This window comes from Fistularia commersonii, unplaced genomic scaffold (assembly GCF_037954325.1).
Source record: "Fistularia commersonii isolate RoL2024-O1a breed Wild unplaced genomic scaffold, RoL_Fcom_v1.0 HiC_scaffold_135, whole genome shotgun sequence".
NCBI classification, from domain to species: Eukaryota; Metazoa; Chordata; class Actinopteri; order Syngnathiformes; family Fistulariidae; genus Fistularia; species Fistularia commersonii.
The window spans coordinates 15,001-25,000 of NW_028234093.1; positions in this window are offsets into that span (position 1 = coordinate 15,001).

Here is a 10,000-nt window from a genome sequence, read left to right on the forward strand (position 1 = left end):
CTCACCCTCCTTACTATCCAACTGAGCATACAAGTCATCATACGCCCTTTGTTTTGCCTTCGCTACCGCCATCTTTACCTTTCGCCGCATCTCCCTGAACTGCTTTCTGTTCTCTTCAGTCCTCTCAGTATCCCACTTCTTCTTCGCTAACCGCTTTCTCCGTATATACTCCTGCACTTCCTCATTCCACCACCAAGTCTCCTTATCAACTTTCCTTCCAGATGACAAACCGAGTACTCTTCTACCTGTCTCCCTGATAACACTAGCTGTTGTTGTCCAATCATCTGGCAGCTCACCCTGACCACCCAGACCCTTTCTCAACTCCTCCCTGAAAACCGTGCAACGCTCCTCCCTTTTCAGCTTCCACCACTTTGTCCTCTGCTCTGCCTTTGTCCTCGTCATCTACCTTGTCACCAGAGTCGTCGCACAAACCGCCATCCTATGCTGTCTGGCTACACGCCCACCTACAACTACTTTGCAGTCACCGATCTCTTTCAGGTTACCTCGTCTATACAAGATGTAGTCTACCTGCGTGCTCCTACCTCCGCTCTTATAAGTTACCCTATGTTCCTGTTTTTTCTGGAAAAAGGTATTCACTACACCCATTTCCATCCCTTTTGCAAAATCTACCACCATCTGTCCCTCTGCATTCCTATCCTGGATACCATATCTGCCCATCACTTCTTCATCCCCTCTATTGCCTTCACCAACATGTCCATTGAAGTCTGCACCAATTACCACTCTCTCATTTCTGGGAATATTCTGCATCACTTCATCCAACTCATTCCAGAACTTCTCCTTCTCTTCAGGTTCACATCCCACCTGTGGCGCATAGCCACTAACAACACTGAGCATCACACCTTCAATTTCCAATTTCAGACTCATAAGTCTATCTGACATTCTTTTCACCTCTAGGACGTTCCTTACAAACTCCTCCTTCAAGATGACTCCTACTCCATTTCTCTTCTTGTCAGCACCATAATAGTATAACTTAAAGCCTGCTCCTAAGCTTCTAGCCTTACTACCCTTCCACCTGGTCTCCTGGACACACAGTATATCCAGCTTCCTTCTCTGCATCGTGTCCATCAACTCTCTACCTTTTCCTGTCATAGTCCCAATATTCAAAGTCCCTACTCTCAGTCCCAGGCTCTTTCCTTTCCTCCTCTCTCTCTGCTTCCGAACACGCACTCCTCCTCTTCTTCTTCTTCTTGTTCTTCGACCCACAGTAGCCCGATTTCCATTAGTACCCTGTAGGTCATCAGTACCAATGGCGGTCGTTGTTAACCCGGTCCGCGACCCATCCGGTATGGTATAGTTATGGTTGACTCGCATGTTTGGTTTTGGCAAACGTTTTACGCCGGATGCCCCTCCTGACGCAACCCTCTGCATTTATCCGGGCTTGGGACCGGCACAGGGAGACACTGCTCCGTGCCCCCCCCCCCCAAAGGCAGGCTTGGAGAGACACGGGCCAGTGCCGCCCTGAGGCTGCATTACCCTCTCTTTCTTACATTTATTATAAAAATATGCTTATCTTCCTTTTAGCTCATCACACATGTCTTTATGATTTTCAGTCCATGCCTCAGCCGGCCTGAAGCTCCACTGATGCGCATGTGCGGATGCCTCTATCTAGCGGACATAAAATAAAGACAATCATTCAAATGTGAATGAGTCGGCGTGATGCTCCGGGATGTGTGGAGCTCAGGGAGCTCCACGAGTGAGGGAGTTAAGTTAGGGCGGGGGTGCAAGTAGGCTCTAGGATTCCCCGAGTCGGGGCGAGCGATGGGTTTAGAGGCGTATCGCATTGAAGATAATGGCCGCATATCCTTCTTGGACTTTTCTAAAGCCTTTGACTCGGTCGAACATCCATTTATCATAGCAACGCTCGAACATTTTGGATTTGGTTAAATATTCAGGAATGTGATCCGTGGGCTCTATGAGAATATTCATAGCTGTGTCACCCTGCCAAGCGGCACCACTCCGAGCTTCCATGTTGATGTGGGAATCCCCCAAGGTTGCCCCATCTCACCCTATTTATTTATAATTGCTACCGAAATGCTAGCCGTTTATGTTGAAAAGAGCAACGATATCCAAAAGTTAGACGTGCTGGGGACTGAAATTGTTATTAGCCTGCTGGCAGATGACACAACCTTAGTTTTGAAAAATGAACATCAAGTCCCAATAAGTGCCGAAAACAACCAAAACATTCTCCAAGGCTTCAGGATTGTCATTAAACTTAAAGAAATGCAAACTTCTTGCGCTGCATGACTCGCCACTAAAGGAAATCAGCGATGTTTCCATGAAATCAGAAATAAAATACTTGAGCATTTTCCTATCCAAGGACCAAACGTTAAATCAATCCAGGAACATTGAATCTAAACTGAATCAAAGTAAAGCTTAATTCTAATATATGGCTCCAGAGAGATTTATCAATATTAGGCCGGATATATTTGACTAAAATGGATGTGTTTATCCAGATGTATATACCCAGCGTATTCCAATGCTGCTCCAAATCAACTCGTAAAATCTGTTAACCAAATCAATTTCAACTTTATCTGGAGGAACAGACCACACCATCTAAGAAAAATCACATATGGTGAAAGAAACAAGTGAAGGAGGGCTGAAAGTGATAGAGTCGGACTGCTTGAATGGGACATTGAAGGTGAACTGGTTGAAATCCTGGATCAAACCTCATCGTTCTTTCTGGTATTGTACTCCAAACTACTTATTCAACAAAGTCGGCGGCCTGAGTCTTCTGCTTATCTCTGACTTGGATATCAACAAGATTCCTGTCAAATGTTCAGAGTTCCATAAACAAATATTATTATACTGGAAAATGATATACGTACACAATTTCTCACCACACAGTATAATAGTTTGGAACAATCGATATGTACTGCATGGCAACAAACCTCTGTTTTACAAGGAATGCTTTGAGAAAGGTATATGGTCGATAATTGACTTGATGGATGACACTGGCAGTCCTCTGGACAATGAGCAGTTCTGTACTACACACAGATTCAAGCCTCCCATATTAGAGTTGCTAAAGTTACGAAACGCACTGCCTCGACAATTTGTATTCCTGACCAAAAATATAATGACGCACCGAACCGTACAACCACAGTTACCCCGACTATCACTCCAGGGAATCTCAATTGTGGACAGAAAGCGCGGCAACTCCTTTATTAGGAAATGTTTCACAGGAAACTTATTCCCTGGACGTCAAAAAAAAAAAAAAGGATATTTTAAATAAATTTGATGAGGAATCGATTGCCACGCTGCGAACCATGTATCTGACTCTACCCATACCCCCAAGGCAAAAGAGACCCACTTCAAAATTATGACTGACATCTACCCATCTAAGGAATTATCGAGGGTACGCTTTAATTTTGAAGATAATATTTGTACATTTTGTGAAGACAACATTGAAACCACTGACCATATATTTTTTCTCCTTCTCATTCCATCGTCACCAGTTTCCTTCTCAAAAGATGATATAACATTCTGTTTACTTATAAGCAACATAACAGATGAACTCTGTGTCAATGTTCTTTTAGGCCTGGCCAAGTTCTTCATTCACAAGAACAGAATGCAAAAATGCTCCCCAAATTTTAATGTCTTCATAAACGATTTTGAAATATAAAAAAAAAAAAAAAAAAATCCTTAAAACTTATGGAAAAATCCAAAAACTAAAAAATATAGTTACCCATGTCCGAGGTTCCTTTTTTTTTTGGTAAAAAAAAAAAAACAAAAAAAAAAAACCAACTTGATTACATGTTACATTCCCCTTGCAATTTTTTTTTTTTTTTTTCGTTTTAATTTCTTATTTGTCTATCTATTGATTTAATTACTTCCTTTTAATTTCTTTTTTTGTCTCGCACTGTAAATTTCTCACAAACCTGTAACACTATTAACTTCTCATTACATACAGAACAAATGTCCTGATGTCCGTTGCTTCCTCATCCCTGGTTGTTTCATTGACATTCAGTTCTACCTTGCTATGTTTATTTGTACATTTGTATATTTGGGTGTACTATTTATGTTCAATTAAAAACAGTTTGATGTCTGAGATTCCTTGTGAACCGCCAACTTAATTACATGTTATATTCCCCTCACAATTTTTTTTTTTCGTTTTTAATTTTATTTTTCTATCTATTTATTTAATTATATCCTTTTAATTTTCTTTTTTTGTCTAGCATTAAAAATTTCTCGCAAACCGTTAACACTATTAACTTCTGATTACTTACAGCACGAATGCGCTTATGCCCCCCCACCCCCCGCTTTTTCCGTACGGTGGCAGACACTGAGATCGAAAGCAAATGGGTGTCATTGAAATGCAGTAACAGGGTGATAACAGCCGTGTTCGAAGTGTGTAGGGGCTTATAGGAGAGCAGAAGCACGTCACGCAATTCACCTGAGTTCGGAGGATCGGGAGTACCAGGGCCCATAGCGGAGAAGCGGAAGAGCGGAGTTATGTGTCTCTTCTCAAAGGCGGGGAAACTGGGGGGCAGCAGGACCCCTTAGACCGGCTAATGTGAGTCTTCTCCGGACATAGATCACCCGGACTTATGACTGGAGCTCCCGGACCTCTGGGCACACACATATGTGAATGAGTGGATGAGCTAATGTTGGTTTGGTTGTGGATACGTTTCGGCCAATGCTATCAGCACAGCTATGATTATCCCCAGAACGTTGAGAACGAGCTCCCGGAACTCCAGACATGCGTATATAAAAGAGTGGAATTAAGGTGTGTGTGTGTGTGTGTGTGTGTGTGTGTGTGTGTGTGTGTGTGTGTGTGTATACGTGTGGGACAGAAGTAATGTTGGGGACAGAAATTGTTATTAGCCTGCTGGCAGATGACACAACCTTAGTTTTGAAAAATGAACATCAAGTCCCAATAAGTGCTGAAAAAAACCAAAACATTCTCCAAGGCTTCAGGATTGTCATTAAACTTAAAGAAATGCAAACTTCTTGCGCTGCATGACTCGCCACTAAAGGAAATCAGCGATGTTTCTATGAAATCAGAAATAAAATACTTGAGCATTTTCCTATCCAAGGACCAAACGTTAAATCAATCCAGGAACATTGAATCTAAACTGAATCAAAGTAAAGCTTAATTCTAATATATGGCTCCAGAGAGATTTATCAATATTAGGCCGGATATATTTGACTAAAATGGATGTGTTTATCCAGATGTATATACCCAGCGTATTCCAATGCTGCTCCAAATCAACTCGTAAAATCTGTTAACCAAATCAATTTCAACTTTATCTGGAGGAACAGACCACACCATCTAAGAAAAATCACATATGGTGAAAGAAACAAGTGAAGGAGGGCTGAAAGTGATAGAGTCGGACTGCTTGAATGGGACATTGAAGGTGAACTGGTTGAAATCCTGGATCAAACCTCATCGTTCTTTCTGGTATTGTACTCCAAACTACTTATTCAACAAAGTCGGCGGCCTGAGTCTTCTGCTTATCTCTGACTTGGATATCAACAAGATTCCTGTCAAATGTTCAGAGTTCCATAAACAAATATTATTATACTGGAAAATGATATACGTACACAATTTCTCACCACACAGTATAATAGTTTGGAACAATCGATATGTACTGCATGGCAACAAACCTCTGTTTTACAAGGAATGCTTTGAGAAAGGTATATGGTCAATAATTGACTTGATGGATGACACTGGCAGTCCTCTGGACAATGAGCAGTTCTGTACTACACACAGATTCAAGCCTCCCATATTAGAGTTGCTAAAGTTACGAAACGCACTGCCTCGACAATTTGTATTCCTGACCAAAAATATAATGACGCACCGAACCGTACAACCACAGTTACCCCGACTATCACTCCAGGGAATCTCAATTGTGGACAGAAAGCGCAGCAACTCCTTTATTAGGAAATGTTTCACAGGAAACTTATTCCCTGGACGTCAAAAAAAAAAAAAAGGATATTTTAAATAAATTTGATGAGGAATCGATTGCCACGCTGCGAACTATGTATCTGACTCTACCCATACCCCCAAGGCAAAAGAGACCCACTTCAAAATTATGACTGACATCTACCCATCTAAGGAATTATCGAGGGTACGCTTTAATTTTGAAGATAATATTTGTACATTTTTTGAAGACAACATTGAAACCACTGACCATATATTTTTTCTCCTTCTCATTCCATCGTCACCAGTTTCCTTCTCAAAAGATGATATAACATTCTGTTTACTTATAAGCAACATAACAGATGAACTCTGTGTCAATGTTCTTTTAGGCCTGGCCAAGTTCTTCATTCACAAGAACAGAATGCAAAAATGCTCCCCAAATTTTAATGTCTTCATAAACGATTTTGAAATATAAAAAAAAAAAAAAAAATCCTTAAAACTTATGGAAAAATCCGAAAACAAAAAAATATAGTTACCCATGTCCGAGGTTCCTTTTTTTTTTGGTAAAAAAAAAAAAAAAAACAAAAAAAACAACTTGATTACATGTTACATTCCCCTTGCAATTTTTTTTTTTTTTTTTCGTTTTAATTTCTTATTTGTCTATCTATTGATTTAATTACTTCCTTTTAATTTATTTTTTTGTCTCGCACTGTAAATTTCTCACAAACCTGTAACACTATTAACTTCTCATTACATACAGAACAAATGTCCTGATGTCCGTTGCTTCCTCATCCCTGGTTGTTTCATTGACATTCAGTTCTACCTTGCTATGTTTATTTGTACATTTGTATATTTGGGTGTACTATTTATGTTCAATTAAAAACAGTTTGATGTCTGAGATTCCTTGTGAACCGCCAACTTAATTACATGTTATATTCCCCTCACAATTTTTTTTTTTCGTTTTTAATTTTATTTTTCTATCTATTTATTTAATTATATCCTTCTAATTTTCTTTTTTTGTCTAGCATTAAAAATTTCTCGCAAACCGTTAACACTATTAACTTCTGATTACTTACAGCACGATTGCGCTTATGCCCCCCCACCCATCCCGCTTTTTCCGTACGGAGGCAGACACTGAGATCGAAAGCAAATGGGTGTCATTGAAATGCAGTAACAGGGTGATAACAGCCGTGTTCGAAGTGTGTAGGGGCTTATAGGAGAGCAGAAGCACGTCACGCAATTCACCTGAGTTCGGAGGATCGGGAGTACCAGGGCCCATAGCGGAGAAGCGGAAGAGCGGAGTTATGTGTCTCTTCTCAAAGGCGGGGAAGCTGGGGGGCAGCAGGACCCCTTAGACCGGCTAAGGTGAGCCTACTCCGGACAGAGATCACCCGGAGTTATGACTGGAGCTCCCGGACCTCTGGGCACACACATATGTGAATGACTGGATGAGCTAATGTTGGTTTGGTTGTGGATACGTTTCGGCCAATGCTATCAGCACAGCGATGATGAGTTCAGGTGTGTCTGTGTGTGTTTGTGTGTTTGTGTGTGTGTGTGTGTGTGTGTGTGTGTGTGCGTGTGTTTGTGTGTGTGTGAGAGTTTGTTTTTGTGGGTTGGGGGGGGTTCCCGCGGACACGGAGTACCAGGGCCTGGAGCGGATGAGGTGAGGAGCGGAGGAGAGCAGAAGCCCGGACCGTGATTCGCTTGTGTCCAGCGGCTCGGGAGTTCCAGGGCCCGAAACGGAGGAGCGGAGGAGCGGAGGAGCGGAGGAGCGGAGGACAGCAAAACCCCTTTCTGCAATTCGCCTGAGTCCGGCGGATCGGTAGTACCTGGTTCCGCAGCGGATGAGCGGAGGAGTGGAGGAGATGTTTCTCTTCTCAGAGGCGGCGAGGGGGGGGGGGGCAGGACCCCTTACCCTTATCCCCCCCGGACGTTTGAGTGGAGCTCCCGGACCTCCGGGCACGCACATGCGAATGACTGGATCACAGGGAGTGCCAGGGCCTGGAGCGGATGAGCAGAGGAGAGGCGGAGGGCAGAAGCCCGGCCCTGTTCAAGAGTTCCAGGGTCCAAAGCGGGGGAGCGAAGAAGCGGAGGAGGGGAGGAGAGCAGAAGAGCAAAAAACTGGCCCGGAATTCACCGAAGTCCCGCGGATCGGGAGTTCCAGGGCCCGGAGCGGAAGAGCGGAGGAGCGGAGGAGAGGAGGAGCGGAGCAAAGCTAAGCCCGTCTTAACAACAAGGAAATTACAGATGAGGCTATAATTTCTAATGAAAACTTTAAATTCTATAGCCACGTATACACTTCGACATTGTCAAAAAGCGATTGTGACTCCTTTCCATTAAATATTCCTCAATATATCCCAAAAATAAACAACAAACAATATATGTTTGTTTATATATGTTTATATATAAACAACAAAAAATATACAGTTTGATGTCTGAGATTCCTTGTGAATCGCCAACTTAATTACATGTCGTATTCCCCTTGCATTTTTTTTTTTTGGTTTTAATTTCATTTGTCTATCTATTTATCTAATTATTTCCTTTTAATTTCGTTTTTTGTCTAGCACTGTAAATTTCTCACAAACCTTTAACACTATTAACTTCTGATTACATACAGAACAAATGTCCTCATGTCCGTTGCTTCCTCATGCCTGGTTGTTTCATTGACATTCAGTTCTACCTTGCTATGTTTATTTGTACATTTGTATATTTGGGTGTACTATTTATGTTCAATTAAAAACAGTTTGATGTCTGAGATTCCCTGTGAACCGCCAACTTAATTACATGTTATATTCCCCTCACAATTTTTTTTTTTTCGTTTTTAATTTTATTTTTCTATCTATTTATTTAATTATATCCTTTTAATTTTCTTTTTTTGTCTAGCATTAAAAATTTCTCGCAAACCGTTAACACTATTAACTTCTGATTACTTACAGCACGAATGCGCTTATGCCCCCCCACCCCCCACCCCCCCGCTTTTTCCGTACGGTGGCAGACACTGAGATCGAAAGCAAATGGGTGTCATTGAAATGCAGTAACAGGGTGATAACAGCCGTGTTCGAAGTGTGTAGGGGCTTATAGTAGAGCAGAAGCACGTCACGCAATTCACCTGAGTTCGGAGGATCGGGAGTACCAGGGCCCATAGCGGAGAAGCGGAAGAGCGGAGTTATGTGTCTCTTCTCAAAGGCCGGGAAGCTGGGGGGCAGCAGGACCCCTTAGAGCGGCTAATGTGAGCCTTCTCCGGACATAGATCACCCGGACTTATGACTGGAGCTCCCGGACCTCTGGGCACACACATATGTGAATGAGTGGATGAGCTAATGTTGGTTTGGTTGTGGAAACGTTTCGGCCAATGCTATTAGCACAGCTATGATGAGTTCAGGTGTGTCTGTGTGTGTTTGTGTGTTTGTGTGTGTGTGTGTGTGTGTGTGTGTGCGTGTGTTTGTGTGTGTGTGAGAGTTTGTTTTTGTGGGTTGGGGGGGGTTCCCGCGGACACGGAGTACCAGGGCCTGGAGCGGATGAGGTGAGGAGCGGAGGAGAGCAGAAGCCCGGACCGTGATTCGCTTGTGTCCAGCGGTTCGGGAGTTCCAGGGCCCGAAACGGAGGAGCGGAGGAGCGGAGGACGGCAAAACCCCTTTCTGCAATTCGCCTGAGTCCGGCGGATCGGTAATACCTGGTTCCGCAGCGGAGGAGCGGAGGAGTGGAGGAGATGTTTCTCTTCTCAGAGGCGGCGAGGAGGGGGGGAGAGGGACAGGACCCCTTACCCTTACCCCCCCCGGACGTTTGAGTGGAGCTCCCGGACCTCCGGGCACGCACATGCGAATGACTGGATCACAGGGAGTGCCAGGGCCTGGAGCGGATGAGCAGAGGAGAGGCGGAGGGCAGAAGCCCGGCCCTGTTCAAGAGTTCCAGGGTCCAAAGCGGGGGAGCGAAGAAGCGGAGGAGGGGAGGAGAGCAGAAGAGCAAAAAAACTGGCCCGGAATTCACCGAAGTCCCGCGGATCGGGAGTTCCAGGGCCCGGAGCGGAAGAGCGGAGGAGAGGAGGAGCGGAGCAAAGCGGAAGCCCGTCTTAACAACAAGGAAATTACAGATGAGGCTATCATTTCCAATGAAAACTTT